The 19,553-nt window shown below is 42.4% G+C and overlaps 1 protein-coding gene across 12 annotated transcripts in view; it reads right to left on the reverse strand.

Moving 5' to 3' along the window:
* Positions 1-19,553, reverse strand: part of TENM4 (teneurin transmembrane protein 4) — a 1,673,798-nt gene that overhangs the window by 640,824 nt on the left and 1,013,421 nt on the right. For 3 of the 12 annotated variants that reach the window (XM_071817725.1, XM_071817645.1, XM_071817681.1), the window contains exon 7: positions 8,636-8,791. The gene's annotated coding sequence lies outside the window, so the exon portion shown is untranslated. Of the gene's footprint in view, positions 1-516; positions 853-8,635; positions 8,792-19,553 lie in introns of those variants that run through there. The other 9 variants (XM_071817775.1, XM_065833139.2, XM_071817893.1 and 6 more) reach the window with 8 other exon arrangements.

Genomic DNA, 19,553 nt, shown 5'->3' on the forward strand with positions numbered 1-19,553 from the left:
TCTGCTCCCCCCCCCCACCCCGCTTTTACTATTACATAAATAACACCGATTGATCTTTAAGCTGCATCCTTGCTCCACTGCCTCCAAATCTGCGCTTCTGCCTCCCTCCCCAACACAGCCGCACCGCTTGGGGTGCAGAGGGTTGTGTGTGTGTGTGTGGGGGGGGTCAGATGAGAGAAGCCACCCTAAACATACCCTGGAGCAAGGTCTTGCCAGGCTGAGGGCAGCTGGTCCCCACCGCCCCAGGCAGGAGCCTCCAGCAGCATCTTTGCCTCCTGCTGAATTGCTGCAAACTGTGTGCGGAGGGAGCAGCAGGGCTGGGATGCGAAGTGGGGAAAAAACGAGCTGGGCAGAGGGAGGGATGGTGGGGAGGAAAAAATACAGGGATTCCGGGAGCTTCTCCGCAACCCCAACCCGTGTGCCTGTCTGCTTGGTGGGAAGAGGAAAGGGGGGAAGGGAAAACTGGAGGGAGGCGATCGCAGAAATGCACTTTTCAGAGCAAAACGCAAAGCTTACCATGTCTGCAGGCTTCCCCCCACCGAAATGCCACTTATGTGTCCAGCGATCCCAAAGTGGGCAACTACAGCCAGGCACCGGAGCTCATCTCAGCAGGCAGCTCGGCAACACACCGCCGCCACCCCCCAAAAAAAAATCAAAATCAAAATAAATAAATAATATATATTTTTTTTAAAAAAAAAAAGGACCGGTCCAGCTTCTTTCCTGGCAGGAATCGTCCCTGGTAGGACTGCCCAAAATAAGCAGCTGCAATCCAAAGGCTTTATTTAAAGCTTCCCCCCTCCTCCTCCTCCTCTCCTTGCCTCGCTCTCTCTCTCCCTCTCTCTGTTACACACAGAGAGAAAGAGAGACACACACAGGTTACATGAATGGGAGGCAGGAGCCGCCGCTCCCGGGCTGGGAATGACAGGCGCACATGCGGACGGCTGCTGCGTACCGCCCGCGGCTCGGCTCGGCTGGGCACGGCTCCACTAAGCTCGGCTTGGCTCGGCTGGGCACGGCTGCGCTAGGCTCGGCTCGGCTAGGCACGGGAATGGCTCGGGGGTGGGCATGGGGGATGGCAAGGAGGGGATGGGCATGGCATGGAGAGGGGCATTGGGTGGGAAGAGGACTGGGGTGACACAGGCATGGGGAGGAAGTGGACATCGGTATGAGATGGGCACAGGCATGCACAGGGGTATGGTGTGGTCATGGCATAGGTATGGGGCAGGGGCAACATAGGCATGGGCACAAGCATGGACATGGACATGGCAGGGATAGACATAGACATGGGCACAACAGGGATATGGGGTGGAGATGGGCATTGGCATGAGCATGGGCATGGCATGGGAGAGAGGAGGACATAAGCATGGGCATGCCATAGTCATGTGACAGGGGTGGCCATAGACATGATCACAGCATGGACATGGGAAGGAGCTAGGTATGGGTATGGGTATAAGTATGGGTGTGGACATGGGCATGGGCGTGCCATGGGCATAGACATGGGCATAGCATGGACGTGGGAAGGAGCTGGGCATGGGCATGAGCATAGGCATGGACATGGCATAGGTATGGAGAAGAGGTAGACATAGTCATGGCCATAGCATGGACTTGGGAAGGAACTGGATATGGGCACAGGCATGGGCATGGCATAGGCATGGAGCAGGGGTAGGCATAGGCATTGACATGGCATGGACATGGGGAGGAGATGGGCATGGAACGAAGGAGGACATAGGTATGGGCATGGGCATGCTGTGGTCATGTGACAGGGATGGACATAGACATGGGCATGGCATGGACATGGGGAGGAGCTGGGTATGGGCATGTCACATTCATGGCATAAGCATGGAACAGCAGGGAGGGCATAGGCATGGGCATGCCATAGTCATGCCATAGTCATGGGGTTGGGGTGGAAATGGACATGGGTTTGGCATAGAGAAGGGGAAGAGCGATGCATGGGCATGGTATAGGCACAGGGCAGTGAAAGACGTAGGCATGGTCATGCTATAGTCATGGTATGGTCATGTGACAGGAATGGACATAGACATGGGCATGTCATGGACATAGGGTGCTATAAGGTATGGCACGGGCATGGCATATGCATGGTGAGAGGATGGGCATAGGGAAGGCATGAGTATAACATCGAAATGGGTAAGTGATGGCCATGGCCTAGGCATGGGTAGGAGATGGCCACAGGCATGGGCACAGGCATGATGTGGAGAGAATGTGGATGTGCATGTGGCGTGTGGAGGGGATAGGCATGGCACAAAGAAGGGATGGAGGGGAGCATGAGTAGGGGATGGACATTGGCATGGACATAGATACAGACATGATGATGAGAAGGGCTGAGTATGGATATAAGCATTAGAAGGTAATAGGAAGGGGAGAGATTGTGCTTGGGTACATAATAGGCATGGGTTGAGCTTGGGTAGAGATTGAGCTTAGGCCTGGAGCAGGCATGGAGGTGAGATGGGCATTGACTTCAGCATGTGAGTGGGATGGGGATTGGGATGGGAATAAGCATGGGATGGAGAGCTGCCTTGGGTGGTGCCTTTATATCTTGGCCCTGGTGAGCCTCTCTCCCTCTTCCCAAGGTCAGGTGGGCTCCAGCTTCAGCACATATGGTGAGAATGGAGAAACCTCCGTTCCTCCTCTGCCCCTAGTTGGGCAACTCACATAATGTCTTGCTTTTAGGGTCAGGAAGCACCATCTGCAGGGGTGTCAGGAGATTCCATTATTATTATTATTACTATTATTATTATTACTACTACTACTAATATTCATATTCATATTATTTAATGGTGTTTAATAATTAAAATCAAATTCTCAGGAAGAAGGTCTGTGAGATTTCAGTTGCAAAACCTAAGGTTACTTCTTTGGGAGGAAGAGCAATGCTACCAGTTTCTGCCTTTTAAATACTTGGGAGGGGGTTGGTTTGGTTTGGTTTTTAAACTGAGGTGATAGGAAATTAGAGCTATTTAATGCTGTTACTCAGTGTGGTCTGAAGGGAGGAAGGGTTGTGGTGTTGCTGAGTGTCAGGCCCTGCTACTGCTTCACTTCCTGACCTTGGGCGAGTTCCCGATAGCTTATCCCTGCCAGGATTCACCACCAGTTGCCGTTTCCACTCAACCTATCATTTTCTCGTTCACCAAATAATCACACTTTTCTGTTTCAAGCCCCTCCTCAAAATTTACTCTTACAAAACTTTTCAGCAACTGTCTCTACGTGGCTTATGTTGACATCACAAATCTTGGAGTGGCGCTGGATTAGGCCATAAAACTGCATTGTAAGAAGGTTGCTGAACATAACGGACTGCAGTACTTCATGCAGTGCTTTGAGCTATGTGGGAATTGTCCTCTTCATGGCATACCTTTAAATCAGCCAGGTGCAAGTTTGCTATGTTCTGCCTTTTTTTTTTTTATCCCCTTGTCCTAAATTTCCCAGCCTTTGTGGAAAGCAAGAGGTAAGATTGTGTTTTATTCCAGTCCCAGAAATCAGGGTAAAATGGCACACAGCAAATCGGAACATAATCTTCAACAGCAGAGTTCTCAACCTAAAGGTCTGCTTTGCAAAATAGCTGTTGCTGTTCACTGCTTTTTTCGGTCATACATAGTAAAAAATGAAATATATTTGCATTGGCCTTATTGCCTCTGGAATATATTCCACATCAGGAATCTAGACTCTAGACAAAGGTAATTTGGGTCTCTGGAAGGACAAAGTCTGATTGAGAAATGTATATATATTGTTGGGAATAGACCTCATCCGAATTCAATGGTAATTGTATAAGCTTTTCAAAAATCATACAGTATGCAAGCTTCCAAAATTTCTGAACAAGAAATATTTCCATTTAAATGCCAAGAGGCAATTTTCCCTCTCTTGTTCAATACTAAATCAGTCACATGAGCAGTTTGCATTTGATTTTAGAAGGGAAATGGAACATCTTCACTTCCAATTGCATATAACTTTTGCTTTTTCTTGCTCTTAGTGCTTTTACTTCTTTGAGGTACTTTTCTGCAGTTTGGAAATTCTTTCATTTGATCTGCCTGTTCACTCTAGCCATTTATTTACTTATTTTTTGACTCCAGCAACATTATTAAAAGAAAACTAGTAAACCCAAGTGTAGAGTAAAGTACTGTTTGTTTAAATTTCAGTTAGTAACTCTGGGTTTAACAAAACAACACTGTTTGTGTAATTGACATTTCCCTGTTACCTGCAGTAGACAATGATGCTCTTGGAATAAGAAATAAAAAATGTAATTTAATGGGGAAAAAAAAACAGCTTTGCTTAGGAAAATCCCCCTGTTTCAATTCACAGTGAATTACCATGGTTGCAGAAGTGTGCCACATGCTAATTTGAAGCATATTTTATGAAGATATACATTTCAAAATGTCAATATTCACCCGCCTGCCATATTGTGTTTGTGTCCTGCACCACAGTAGCTTTGCACAGCTGAAATGCTCCTTGCGAACAGAGACTATTCAGTCCAACTCTCTTCCAAACAGTGTTTTTGCAGAATTTGTAAAGAGGCTACATCTGTAGAACAAGAAGGTGATTGAAAAGACTAATCCATGAGCCTATTAGACCTTGTGTGCTAGGAGACAAGAAGAGCAAGTCCTGGAGTTGCCGCTCAAATTAGCACTTAATAGTCCTGATGTCGGGTTGTATTTCCACACTGACATTTGCTCCAACAAAACAATGAAAACACCTATCGTAAAGTCCCCATTCATCAAGCAAAAAAGTAGCAACATCTGCTGTGGTCAAAGGTTTCTTGCTGATGAAGTTCAGCGGAGAAGTGTCTTTGGTTGGTTGGGTAAGCCCTGTGCCAAGAGGTGCTGCACTAGTTGATAGTCACTGCTAAAGATTTCTTTTCTTCTACTTCCAGGAGAGTAATCCAGAGGGAAAAACTCATATATTTTAATCAATGGAAGAGAAACCATTTGCCTTTCAGAGACTATAAAATAATACACACCCCAGGGTTCAATGCTCTTTTCTACTCCTCCTGAACATTCTTAAGGGGAAATCACTCTTTTCTTGATGAATGTGCAATTCAAATGTGGAAATATGCCATTCTTCTTGCTTTCTCCATAGGGAGCAAAATGATTTCTGTAATTAAACCCTTTTTGCCAACATTTCCTGATGAGAAAAGCTTTTTTTTTTTTTTGAACAAGGGAAAAGCCATGTACAAAAGGGTTTGCAAAACCAGGTCTGGAGGGTTTGACCTTTAAACCTCTATTTGAATTAGTCATTAGGGCTTATAGTCACATGAGGATGAGGATGAGGCATGTGAGTAAGGGCTTAAGTTTCCAATCAGGCACTGCTGAAAGGATATGGCTGCAGGACAAAGGAAGGTATGGGTACCACTGCTAATGTTAGTCCATCTATTAGGGATGACATTAGCACTGAAAACACACAGCCCAGCCCTCAGGTCACTTTATCAGCCCCCGGTGTGTAACCAGGACCCCCATTGGGTTCATGCTGCGCTACGGCAACATGGGTGCGCTGGTTGCCATGATAGCTAAATTGAAGAAATCCAGCTTCTCTGGTATATATCAGGCTGTCATGGGCAGTGTAGACAATGCTAGAGTTAAAGAAGAAGTCAAGTATATGTGTGAGCTTTTATGGGACTCGGACCTGAAGTCCACAATATGTTTTTTGTCACCGCAGAATGGACCATGTAATCCAGAGATGAGGGTATGGGACCAAGCTTTTAAACACCTGCACAGTTGAGGGCTGAAAACTCATTCCTGTGTGATGGACAGCAAGGCTGAACCAGAGCTTGATGCAGAGCTGAATCCTGAGTTTCCACTCTGAGCTATGTTACATCTCTCTGCCAAAGCTCTTGAGCAGAGTGGTGGAGCAGAAATAACAGGGGGTCTGCATAAAGAGCAGGATTTCCCTCCTATTCCTCCTCACTCCAAGGATATTTGCACCTTAACTCAGTCTGTGCTGACTCAGAGAGACATATCCACTGCTGGTACCACAAGGTGGATGCAAGACTGAGGACAGGGAAGTGTTATCACTTATAAGTGCCTTTCCTTTTATTAGCTGATTTTTAGCAGGATGCTAAAGGCTGGAGAGGGTCGTTTTATTTTGATTATGTTTTTTGTAGCATCCCAGCACATCTCAGGGCTCAAGAAGGACAGAGTCAAGCATTTGCCCACAGTACCATCTTGTATCCTTACTTTCCTTGCGTGCAAAACACCAGTGTCTGTTTTCATACCTGAGTAACTGGTGGGGCCATACGCTGGAGTTGAGAGTCTGCTCCTCCTGCTTAATCAGGAAAAGTTCCCATCAAGTGGATTGGACATTTGCCTGAGTGAGTGTTGCAGGATTCGGCCCATATGCTTCTCAGCGCTTATATTTGCATAGTGCAGAATATGCTTACAGTACAGTGCCAATAAAATAAAACTATATACAGTAAGCACAGAAAAATCAAGAGCACAGTTAAGACCATTTACAAACAGCAGCTGAGCTCTGCAGCTGACATCCAGGATGATAACACTGTCAGAGACCATGCTCTGTTGTGGTTAATATGTACAAGATAATTATTTATAGGCAATTACATGGAAGGTTCTGTAAGTGTACAGGTTTCTATTCTCCCTTCTTTAAGCCTATTGTTTTATTTTTCCCTATGAATAATTTATATTTTAACACTGTAAATGCATATTTTATTTTTTAAAAAAAAAAAACTATGGAAAGCATTTCAGGAGGCTGCTTTCATGAAAGACACTTGCTCTTCAAGTAAGTGCTCTGGTATTGTGTAAACATGCTGTATATACCATATGTGGCCAACTTAGATACTGATTCATTCATTCTAATAAAGTAGATCAAGGACTCTTTTGTCTCCAGGAATTTCACTGATGTCTTAGGAAGGAAGAAGAAGATCTGCATCAAGAAGCTGCATATCATGTCAAGAAGAGTATAAATTGCCGAGTGGATGAATTTTTTTTCATAGACATTTTCCTCTCCAAAAATGCAAAGTATGGGTTTTTTTTTAAGCCATGGGATAGGATAGAATACTTCTTAATCCACAGTGCATGATAAAACAGCCACGAACAACTGTAATATAATACATCTTCAATACAACTAGCCATAAGTACATTAGAAGATCCTCCAAACAATAATTACTCTATTACTGCACTGTGACTTCACATCCAGTTTTGCTCACCTCACCATAAAAAAGGATGGAATAGATGAGTTTTATCTTTTTAATAATAATGAAATGTTCAGGATTTGATATAGAAACCTGGCTACAAAGGTAATAGGTACATATAAGAACCTATTTAGAATAGCTCTGTGAATGGAAATTGCTGTTAAATTGCAATGAAATACTGTAGCATATAAAACAATATTTGAAATCAAATAAAACTTGGAAGGCAAATCTGCACTTCTATTCAAGTCATAATCTCATTGGGAAGGAGAGTTTTTTCTGATGAAATCTGCCGTTTTAGACAACTGTGTAATATTTCCTTATCCTCCAATAAGGCCACCTGTCTTGACTAACTTTAAATGACTCACTCCAGATTTATGCTTGTGCAATAGCAAAATTAGTATGAATAGTCGCATTCACATGCTAGATGCTCTTGGGAAATGAAAAGCCAGTTATTTCGCTTGTAGACAGCCCTGGCCTTAATAAAAGAGCAGGTCTGAACTGGAGACATCTCCTTTCCCCTTTAAAGAACGACCTCTGAGGCAGCAAAATAAAGCCCCCACTTCCCCAGCACCTCCACTTCAGGCATCTCCTTTCCATGCATTGAACCAATCGTTGACCTTTGAGATGGCAAAGTAAGCACATTATTGTATGATTACAGAGGGAAAAGGTGAGCTTGTGGTACTGGCACAGCAGATCTGAGTACGATTACTGGCTCTGATACACATTTTCATCTCTTAGGGCTCAACCAAGAGCCCGTCTTGATGAATCCTCAGCAGATAAGTAAATAGCATCAATATTTCCTCTGTCCCCTGCCTGGGCTGCCTCCATCAGCAGACATGCCACCGCACACAAACAGGGAGAAATCCGGCTCTTCTCTCGCTTTCTGCTCTGCCCTCCAGATAAATTGTGTTAGTTTACTGGCAAAATCTAGTTTGTGCTATTGTTTACACTTCAGAGTCAATATGGATATGGAAGAATAAGCTGAAATATATGCCTTGTGCATCATTAATAATAGCGTGGCCTCTCTGTAGCTACGTGACAATTCCCAAACACTTTATTTAACAGTAAGCAATTTATCATGTCTGATGTATCACAATCAAGTAGTTCAGTATCCCCAATTTACAAGAAGCGCTATTCTCAGTGCCTATTTGTACTGCTTATATCAAGACGGAGCAACAGTCTGAGTGCAAGCTTTCAACTCGGGGAGTCCAGGTTCAGTTCCCTGGTGTAGCAAAAAATGATCTAGACTTCAGTTTCCTCTGTGTAATATACAGATAAAAATACTTCCTCACTTTATCAGATGTTGTGAGGATAAATGCATTAAAGACTGCAAGTCCCACCAGTACTACAATAGCCATAATTATCTCAAATAGTTACATGTAGTGCAAGTACAGTGATATTTAATACATACCCTACGTATATAAACCATGAGTCAGGGCTGATACAAACACAAACTATGCTAAGGAGTTAAAAATGGTGCTTACTTACATGCTTTTCCCTGGCTTACACTCCATTAAAGTTTGTATATCACAGACCAGCTTTGGTTCTCAGAGATGATGGAGCACGTCTGCTAAAGCCAGTGATTTTATCCCAGTCGTACACTCATGTAGGCAGGAGCCCATTGTCTGGGTTGAGACACTCAATCTGGAAAAGAAAAAATTAAAGGGCTCCAGTGTATAAAATCATTCATTACAATTTGGAATGAACAAGGAAATCAGTGGGGTTGCTGGAGGTTAAGCAAGGGCAGAAATTGGTCTTTTATCATTAAAATGCCATAGGAAAAAAAAAAACAAAACATAAAAAAAAGAAACAGATCTAATCCTGTACATCGCTATTCACATCTCTTGCTGTTATTCATTGCAAGGGGTCATAAAGAAACAATCATATACATTTGTAGGACCAGATGCAAAATTCATTTATAACAGAATTTCATAAGCAAGCAACTTCTTTTTCCTAGCATGGAGCTCAAATGGAATTTTGATATGACCTTTATATACTTTCAGATAAAATAAGATTATTTGGATTGCCATCCCACGTAAGTAAATTTTCTGCACTAACTTCTCAGAGAAATGAGAACATCCCTCAGAAGTCAGTGAATATTTTTCAAGATTGGACCTGATGTTTTTTTAAGAAGAACTTTTGTGGTGGAAGGAAAGAAACAAGAATGATTACAAAGATTGTGATACTGAAGGCACATCAGATCACTGTAAAATGTAGAGTGAAAGTTGTCCTGAAATGCTCCAGCAGCATCTGTGGTTATTTTATGGTACTGGATACCCTCAGCTGGGATGACTTTATACATAGCATAAAGAACATGAGATGTTTTCACAGCTATTCTACAAATTTAAATAAAATTTTAAGTAATACCATTCTTTTAAAAATGCAGCGAGTGACATTACTTTCTAAAGCTTTTTATTCTCTCCATTTCAGGCCTGCCCCACACTGCATTCAGCATCTACAAACAAGGATCCAGACTTCAGATAATCACAGCAAGGAAGACAACTCAAAGCATCCTTGCTGATCAACAGTTCTTCAAGTGGGAAATTGAGGAATGCCAAGGGCTCCCCCCACTTTCCTGGGGTGATCTCATGACCGCTGGAGAATGATTTTGCTCTCATATCAGTTTTACATATGATAATCCTCCCAACCACGGCATTTCACCTTATGCTTCCTTTACACACCCCACCTCACATGGCAGCTTACAAGGGGCCAGAGGATGCCACTAAAGGAGGGATACTATAAAAATTACCACCTCTATCTACGAGGCTAAATAGAATAAGTGGTTAATCCTGTAGAATGCTATGAAATTGTAAGTCTAGCAGGGACTAAAAAGTCCAAAACCTGAACTTTTACTGTGCACCACTACTATTAAACCCCAGAAGGGGATTGCAGAGGTTGAATTTTTGCTGTAGCCTTTTCACACTTAGTGACTACAGCTTTAGAGAGTGGTGTTTAAGAGGTAGGTTTAGGATTCAGTAGACAGTAGATTTTAAAACACTCTTTTTTCTTGGTTTTAAATCCCCAGATGTAGGCTGTGTTGCCTGTTAGGCTTGATCATGCCTGATCCAGCCATTTTCAGAGTGCAACTGGGTCAGCGAATGGGTTCAGTCATTTGCAGGATGAGAGACTACAGTCTTAATATGCTATTTAATTTATCTTATTGGGCTGGGTAAAGAAAAGCATCAGAAAAGGTTTCATGAGCCTGTTGGGTCAGATTAAGAAAAGCCACATGAATGCCTTTAAATGACAATACACAAAGGAGTAATGGAGCTAGTGACAAATCTGCCTTATTTTTATTCTCCCTCTTGAAGGAGCAGCTACCCTAGTTTGCTGTGAATTTACCGGAGACAGAACAGGACTTTAACTCACACCTGCAAAACAAAACAAGGTACTTCACATACTTGGCCACTACATCTTCCTGGAGAAGTGCCTGACACATGACATCTGTTAATGAGGGTCATAATCCCCCCATTCTGTAACCCCACATTAGTAGTGCTTAGACCCGACGGCCTCTTTTACTAAGGAAATAAGGCTTTTATAGGAGTACTGTCTGTCCATCTGGCTCCCCATCTGTCAATCCTGCACCCAGCAATATATTCTGAAGCTGGTGGCTAATTTCACCCTGTTCTCTAGAGGGGCAAAAGCTTAGAAGGTATAAATTTCCCACATGTTTTATGAAAATCAGCGGTAAGGGAGAGAACAGCAAAGCACGGCTCGTTTGAGTGAAAGGCGGCAGTATAAGCTCGTTAGCTAATTGCTTGGCTCGGGCTGCCAGCTGGCCAGTCATCACGTGTAAACTGGCCAGCTCAGCTACCTGTTAGTGACTTCTTGGCTCTCCGCACGATGCATCTGGCCAGCCAGCAAAGGAGGAGAGGAGACCTTTGTGGAAGGAATATGCGTGTATGAGAGTAGATAAAAAATGGAAATGAAGATGTATTGAGGGCCGAGGTCAGAGAGAAAACAGTGTTATTGAAGTGTCGAAGGAAAAAAAGGATGGAGGAGGCATTTGTGAGTTAAATTGCTAATGGAACAACTTGGTTGTTCCTCCTGTGCTGGAGGACAGGGTTTGACTGAGCTTCTCCAGTGAGGACTTTCCTTCTCTGTTATCTTCAGAGTCTAAGAACAACCACTCTGGTTAAAAGTAAAGGTCCTCATAATCCTATACCTTGTTTGAGATGGTTACCAATAGGGAGAGGTTAAGGAAAGAGCAGAAAAACACAACTTGAGCAGAAAGCAACCTATGGAAGGAGCCTTATTATTCCCTCCCCACAACCAATAAATAGACGCACCAGAAGACAAATTGGATTACATTTCAAAAGTTCAGTTTAAAATGCTTTGAGTAAAGGCATGCAGTGAATTTGCCACAGTTTCAAAGTCAGAGCATCCAGTCTCTGCATCTCTGGTGCGATGGTGGAAGCGGCAGCGGGGCTGCTCAGCTCACCTCCGCATTCAGATGGCAGACACGGTGTTCGGGAGTGAATTACCAGCCGTGGTGCGACAGTGGAGAGTGAAAACCTACTTCTGGTTTGGTCTTGCTATGAGTGAAGCAGATCTCACTGTCATTCCTCTTTCAAATATTTCTTCGCATTATTTAGTACCATTCCCCTCCCAGAACACTTGGTTTGCACCGTCCCCGCCCCTTACCCCTCGTGTTCCTTTCTGTGTTTAATACACGTTCACTCATAGCATAAAACATAAAGTAGAAATATTCAGGACATATAGACATCTAAAAAATCAGCTGAATTCAGGATTTCCAGTGTCAGATGATAAGATGTCCAAGCTAACCTACTGATAAAACATGTGGTAAGCAAACCCTGTGATCTACAAAGATAGCTTAAGCTTCTGCAGTGCTAATTGTTATTACAACCTTAAGCTAATATTTGAGCCTTTCTTTTGAGCAAGGATGTGTAACAATTAGATTACAGGATTTGGGGCATTACAAAGAGAGATAAAAGCTGAAGTTTCGTCATGGTATGTGGTATTTTGTTTACACAGAGATAATAGCAGCGATGATGATAATAGTATTAATAATGCCTATTCTATTTAGGTCCAAATTCTGAGGTGAGGTGTATCAGACCAGATTTGGAACAAACGTCTTTCCTGGAACAGAGCTATCCCAAATTTATGTGGGCTGAAGCATGCAGTTCTCTAGTCAGAGACCATTTTGCGGTTGCTGAAGAGCCCAGCATGGTGTACTATGAGCTCTAGCTACTCACAGTAGTAAATAGTGAGCCAATATTTCTGAAGCAGGGCCTGAACTTGGGTATTTCTCTGTTCTTGTGTCCTGAGTACCACTAAGATCTTTGAAGGCATCTACTGTATCTGGTCCTGATGAATGTGTAACTAGCAACAAAAGGGACTTCTCTTTCTTTGCTCTCCACGATCCTTATGCTTTCCTCTTTCCCCCTTCCAAATGTATGTGCACATGTAAAAACAAAATATGCTTGAACACCATGATAATGCATAGCATGGAGAAAAAACAAATGCTAAACTACAGAGAAAAAAAAAGCAGTTCACTATAGCAGCATGCCAAGTTTAAATGTTATGTTTTAGTGTGCTTGGGTCAACATCTTTAAAAGTTTCTACAGTGTATTAAAAAGAAAAGGCATCTTCTTGCACATATTTTTTAAAGCATGTTTTTCTATTTCACACTGGGGTTTTTTATTTCTTCTCCTAGTCACCCAGGGGAAAAAAAATCACCCCATGTCCATAACAACAGCCAGATCTTCTGATGAACAACATGTTTCCTTGCCTCAGAAATAAGTCAGCTTACACAGCTGAGCATTTCACCCCTGAAATTTTACTGCTGCTGAGATCCTGGAAAATAAATTACAAACCCCACCCCATCTTCCCCTGCCAAAAGCAGAAACTGAGATTTTGCTCTGCTTTAGATATTAAAATCAATTTTTCAACTATTTGCCACCAATGTCCTGGAAGACAGAATTGGTCCCACAAAGCAAAGTAAATATATGTATCCACTCAGGAATATTAAAAGTACTATTACAGCATTAAACAATAAATATGTCTTCTAGTAGGGGATTGAAAATAATTCCCAGAAGCTGAAAATCTTGTCCCATAGTCACACACAGCAAGCAAAGCAAGCAAAGGAACTTAACAAAAAACGGCAAGTTTCCCTGTTTCAGCAAGCTCTCATTCCATCATAGATATATAGCAAACCTATAAGCAGGCAAGGTAGCCAGATAGGGTGATATTTTTCTTACCCATAGGCAACAAGGTCCTTTAATAGAGCTGCATCTTGCAGATCGTCGCTACTTGGTTGAAAACTTGAAAATCAGGTTTTAAGTAAAAACTCTTTTGAGAATTAGATCCAGACTCAAGAGGCTAAAAGCATCACTTGAAACAGCCGGTTTAATTTATTCAAATAAAAGCCATGTAGTTCAAGGGCAGGTATGTAGGTAAATAAACCATCACCAGCCCCTTCTTGGTAAAGAAAGGTACTGTGAAAAGCCTGTATTAAAGTAGATCTCTGCGTAGGAAATGAAGGAGCCTCAGGTATAGACATTTGATTTATTTTTTCTGAGTGTGGCACAGGGGAGCGTGCACTGGCTCAACCTGTTGTAATCGAACATGTGGGTTGCTAGTTGTTGCGATGATATTGCAGCAGCCTCTTCGTTAAAGAGACTGTGTCTTTAGCAGCAACAATTAATTTCCTACATTCAAAATCAAGGCATTGCCAGTGTTGTTATTGCTCTCTGTTGTTTCTGTTGTTCTTTTCTCCCCCTTCACCGCCTTTTTTTTCTTTTTTACCATCTTTCTTTCTTGTAGTGAGCTGGAAGGAATGCAATGAAGGAACGATAGGTACTATATGTTTCTGATTTGCTGAGCTGACAATCCTTTTCCTACTTGATTTCACTTTAATAGGATCTTCTTGTTACCCACCTACCGTAGCTCAGTGTGGAAAATCTGTGCATCAAAAGGTTGAAAGCTTGAGGCAAAACTTGCCTCCCTGCAGCTCTAGATGGGATAAGGGAGAGACAAAGTCATCTGGTTGCTTTGCAAACAGTGTTAAGGTAGTTCAGGGAAGTGTAGGCTAAGGACATTATCTCGTCTATAAATTAATCACCAGTAGGTTTCTACTCTTTCTAAAGGCACAAAAGCTAAGGGAAGAGTCCAACATATATTAGCAGCATGTAACTGTCAAGGAGAAGTAATTGAAGGATTTCTTCCATGTGAGACAGAAGTGCATTTTTGTTCAGTTTGTGCAGGCATGTGTGTGTGTGTACATACACTCAAAAGGGATCCTGTGACAAAGAAATGAGTGACAAGCAAAAAGACAGGGAAAAAATGCCATAACTATGTACCTGGGCAGCGTTCAGCTGTGTGTTGGTGTGCAGGAATATGGGTGTACATCCGCACACAGATGCGCTGCTGGGAGCCCAAGACCCTTCGAGGGGTCATACCTGCTGAGTTCCAGAGAAGAGGCAACCAAATTCAAAGTAGCCTCTGGAATATGATATTAAAAACTTACACTTAAAATAAAAACTGTGTTTGGAGCCCTGACTGCACCTGTTTTTCCCAGCCTGTACTCTGGGATTTAAAATCCATTGTCTACCTAAGCCTTATTGCAGGGGGGGTGTACATGAGACATGACATTTCTTAGTCTGGGGAAAATAGAGTAAGTCCACTGCGGTGAGGACCCAAAGGGGATTAAATTAGGCGTTTGTGTTGACGAGAGAAAATTTCAGCTCTGCAAACACAAGCCCTGACATTTTTCCTGTCTGCTCTGCACAGCGGAGGGATGGAGCACGCTGGGAAGTGTGTGTGTACCACTTCCCTCTGCTGGAGGCAGCCCAGACTGTTACCTGCCTCCCTCCATCCGAGGATATTTCTATAGGTACCAAAAATGCTCCAACCCCTATCATCCAGCACAGCAGTGATAACGAAGTGGCCACGAATCATTTCAGTAACTTTCACTTCCATAAAAACTGCAGTGCTGACTGTGGGATGGAACAGAACAGCTCTTACAGCACGCGTGAAAAATAGGACTAGAGGGAAGGGATGTGTGCTGCAGATATTGTTTAAGCTGACACGTTTCAAAAGGAGCTGGAATACCACAGCCTGGACATGTAGCACTTCTTAAATGAAGAATGAACTGCCTGATTGCTCACAGCTTTGCACAGCCACGCACATCCCTCCCCCCCCACCCAATGCTCTTCGCAGCATCAGTCAGGGAATACTTTGGGGTTTTTTAGTATACTGACATCCATATAACCACATACCGATCAGGCTTAGGTTTGGGCTTGTGCAAGATCACAGGTCGAGGGAATGTGGGAGACAGAATAAATTGGTGGAGAGAAGAAAAATCTGCCTGCAAGCCATCTTCCCTGCTCCCCTCTTGCATCATCTTCAGGCATTAAAATATCTAGGGTGACACTGTCTAACTGATAGCTTTCCCCACCTATCCCTTACTTATAGCTTGCAAACATCAGTGTTTTTATGACCAATGCCAGCTATAGGCTGTAGAAATATATAGGCCTAGGTAGAAGTTGTTTTTGTTGGTTTTTGTTTGTTGGTGGTTTTTTTGTTTGTTTGTTTGTTTTCTATTTCAATTATGCAGAACACTTCCTAATGTTTAAGGTGTTAAATTTCCCCTTAAATAAATATTCATTACTTGCTCTATAAGATTTGTGGGACCAGACCCAAGTGGACCATGAACCCTGTAAGCTCAGTGACCTCCACAAGTTTTCATAGTACAGGTAGTGGGAAAGTCCTGGTGAGCTGGGGCTGGCCAGCAGCCTCTGCGTCTCCCATGGGTGGCCTCCTGATACTCTGCCACTTTGCTGATACCATCCCTATCATCATAGGTGAATATGAACCAGCAGTGTGCTCAGGTGGCCAAGGAGGCCACCAGCATCCTGGCTTCTATCAGGAATAGTGTGGCCAGCAGGACCAGGGCAGTCACTGTGCCCCTGAACTGAGCACTGGGGAGGCCAAACCTTAAATCCTGGGGTCAGTTTGGGGCCCCTCACATCAAGAAAGCCCTTGAGGTGCTGGAGCGAGTTGAGAGAAGGGAACGGAGCTGGGGAAGGGGCTGGAGCACAAGTGTGATGGGAGCGGCTGAGGGACCTGGGGGGTTCAGCTGGAGAACAGGAGCTGAGGGGAGACCTTCTGATCTCTGAACTGCCTGAAAGGAGGTCAGAGCCAGGGTGGGGTCGGGCTCTGCTCCCAAGGAACAAGCAATAGGACAAAAAGAAATGTCCTCAAGTGCCAGGTTTGGCTATTAGGAAAAATTCCTCCATGGGAAGGGTTTTCAGGTATTGGAACTGGTGAAGTCACCATCCCTAGAAGGGTTTAAAAAATGTGGAGATGAGGTTCTTAAGGATATAGTATAGTGCCAGTGTTGGGTTAACTGCTTTCCTCTGTGATCTTGCGGGTTTCTTCTGACCAAAATTATTCTATGATTCTATGATTTTTCCTGTATTGGGAGTTGTAACCTGGTAGCACTTTACCATCAATACACCCAACCCTGTAAAGGTTTTTTTTAAGAGCTGGAGAGCTATTGCAAGGAGACTCATGTTTCACAACAGGATACACAGTTGGAGATGAAAGCTCTATCTTCATTTATTATAAAGATATTAACCATTAGATATTAAGGTGTAATTCCTCCTGATTATCTATGACACAGACAGGAGTTGTCATAAAAAAGCTATCAAAAAGAAGTGGAAAAATTAGGGAAAGGAGATGATGATCTACCTAAGCACTGTCCCTACAGCTAAATACTTTGCTCCTGAATTTCAAGAAATTGCACAATGACAGTTGTACAAAACAGGAAATATGAGTTACTAGCTCACATTTGAAAATAATGACTAAATATATCCCATGTACAACTGCACTGAAGCCAAACAAATTACAGAAATGAGGTTAATCTGCAGTGGTCATTCATGCCTTTGGGATAGATTGAAATCTCATTGGAAGTGTAGAAAATTAGGCTTCCATTTGTTATATCAAATCAATGACAACCTCCATGGGCACTCCTTCATTCATAATAAAAGAGAAAAGAACAAAAAAATTAAGAAGGAGGAGAAGAAGGTGAAAAAGAATGAAAGGCAAAAGGCAAAAGGAAGAAGGGAGAAGGAAAAAGAAAAAAGGGAAGGAGAAGAAAAAGAAAAGAGATAAAGGTAGCCAGAATGTTTTGAGATGTACATTAATAGGATTGTTCTCTGAATGAATAGGAAACAACAGATTCTACTCTTTCTTCTTTTTCCTTGATAAAGAAATTCTGTTTTCTTACTTCAACAAAAGAAAAACAAGTAAATGATAGAACATATTGACCACGGTACAGGTGCTTTATTTGCAATAGGATTTGTTCTATGTCTGATGTCCCTGATTATCTCCCAGTGTATTCATTAATCTGACAATGAATGTCCCTGCAGTTAGGTATGCTACTGGAAATAATACTAACATTTAAACATCTCTAAATAACTTTTAAAATTGTTTCCATCCTATTTTCCAAGCATTCCTTGCCATTACTACTATCCCTTGACCAGAAAAACAACAGGTATGTAAATAAAATGAGAGGGTGAATGTAGTTCAATGGTGACTTCCCTTGCAAAGGGAAGGAACAAGAAAATAATCTTCCTCTCATTAGAGTGACTGTTTGCAACGGGGTGAGCCTGAGCAGTGATGGAGGGGGAGACCTGAGGCAAAGCAAGAACTGGACCAGGAGCTTCCCAGGGTTTGTCACATTTGGCTGAGGACAGAGAGATTTGGCAAGGCTACAACCAGTCCATCATCCTGCTGGAGAAAGAATGAGGCCATGAGGCTGATGAGGGAGGAAACATTGACCTTAGTTTTGCTTCCAAAGATGCTATTCCTTAAATTGATTAGGGGAAAAAAAAAAAAAAAAAGCACAATGATTTTTGTAAAAGTGAAATACAAAATAATATAACATGTATAATTAAAACTATGCTGGTCTGTATATATTAATGCACATGCAGAGTGGAACTGTAACCTCCATGGCCTCTTTCTCCCCCAAGACAATGAAGCTCACAGGGCTCTGAGCAGCAGATGCCACAGTGAAGTTTCAGTCCTTACACAAGGCACTTCTGAGCCTCAGTTTCCCTCATCTAGAGAAATTAAATAATACATGCTTTCTGAATCTTTTTCACAGTTGTTTGATATCCTCTTCTGTAAAGGCCAATTTTGCTGAAATATTTAATACCAAATATTTTCCCATGCACAGGAGAAGAGTTTTTTCAGAGAAGCTGCAACACTTGACTCTCAGCTTTGTAAAGCTCTATCAGACCTGCAAACTGCAGGAAATATTATGGAGCTAATCATGACTTCACCGTTCTTGTGGATCTTGCCTTTATACAATAAGGGTCTCTCCAGAGATGTCCCTGCTCAGGACTGGGCTTTTCCTGCAGCTTTTTTCTATTAATATGTCTCTTGTATTTTGCTCTATATAAACATTTGCAATGATTTGTAAGCAATATATGCAGAGGTAGGCCCAGATGAGAATTATTATTACACTCAGACAGCTTTATGCATTGACAGACAATGAAATATACCTATATCCTTAATACTATGTGTATACACTTTCTCTTTCTATAGTATTAAAATATCCTTTCTGACATTCAAACCATAGGATCAGTTGCATTTATATACCTTTTTTTTTTTTTTCTTTAGGTCTACCACAGTAGTATTCAAACTGAATCAAAATAGCTTTGTTTAGTTTTGTTGCAGACTATATAGTTTCTAAGACTGCAGGGACACTGTGGTTCAGAGCATAACTCTTCAGACCGGGAGTCTGAACAACTGCTACTGAGCAACTTCCTTGTAAACTGAGGCGAGCAGTGATTTGTAAAACTGCCTTGAGATCTGTGGCTGGGAAGTGTCAGGTAGATGCCAAGTGTGACTATAAATATAATCCGGGCAGCTAAAGGGGCTGTAGGCCAGCTCTTTCAGAAGCACATTTTTAAAGTAAGGATGCTGAAAATCTCAGGCTCCCTATCTGAGTGAGGATCCTTTCAAAGCTTGCCAAATCATCTGCATTGAATTCAGTGAGATAATTCAAGAAGGAAGGGACTACTGTCAAAAAGGTAGGTGGCCTTGGCTGAGTTCTCTTTGGCCACTAAAATCAGGAAGATTGATATTAAGTGTTATATCAAAGCTAAGATTGTTAGAAGACTGCTTTCTTCATCTAGCAGAAATCTAGAACTTCAACCAGGATTTTGGGCTAGTAATAAAATTAAATATAAGTTACTACATAGAAAAATAGCCCAGTATTTTTTCTTTCTCTCCATCACCAGTGATTTCTGGTTGAAAAGTCCATAATATGTGGTAGCTGCTGCAGCTCTGCTAGAATTTCTAAGGCAAAGTCACTGCAATTGTGAAATCTATTCCCCATACTTAAGGTTCAATGACCAGTGGGTCAGTGCTGTTA

This window comes from Patagioenas fasciata, chromosome 1, assembly GCF_037038585.1.
Source record: "Patagioenas fasciata isolate bPatFas1 chromosome 1, bPatFas1.hap1, whole genome shotgun sequence".
Classification (NCBI taxonomy): domain Eukaryota; kingdom Metazoa; phylum Chordata; class Aves; order Columbiformes; family Columbidae; genus Patagioenas; species Patagioenas fasciata.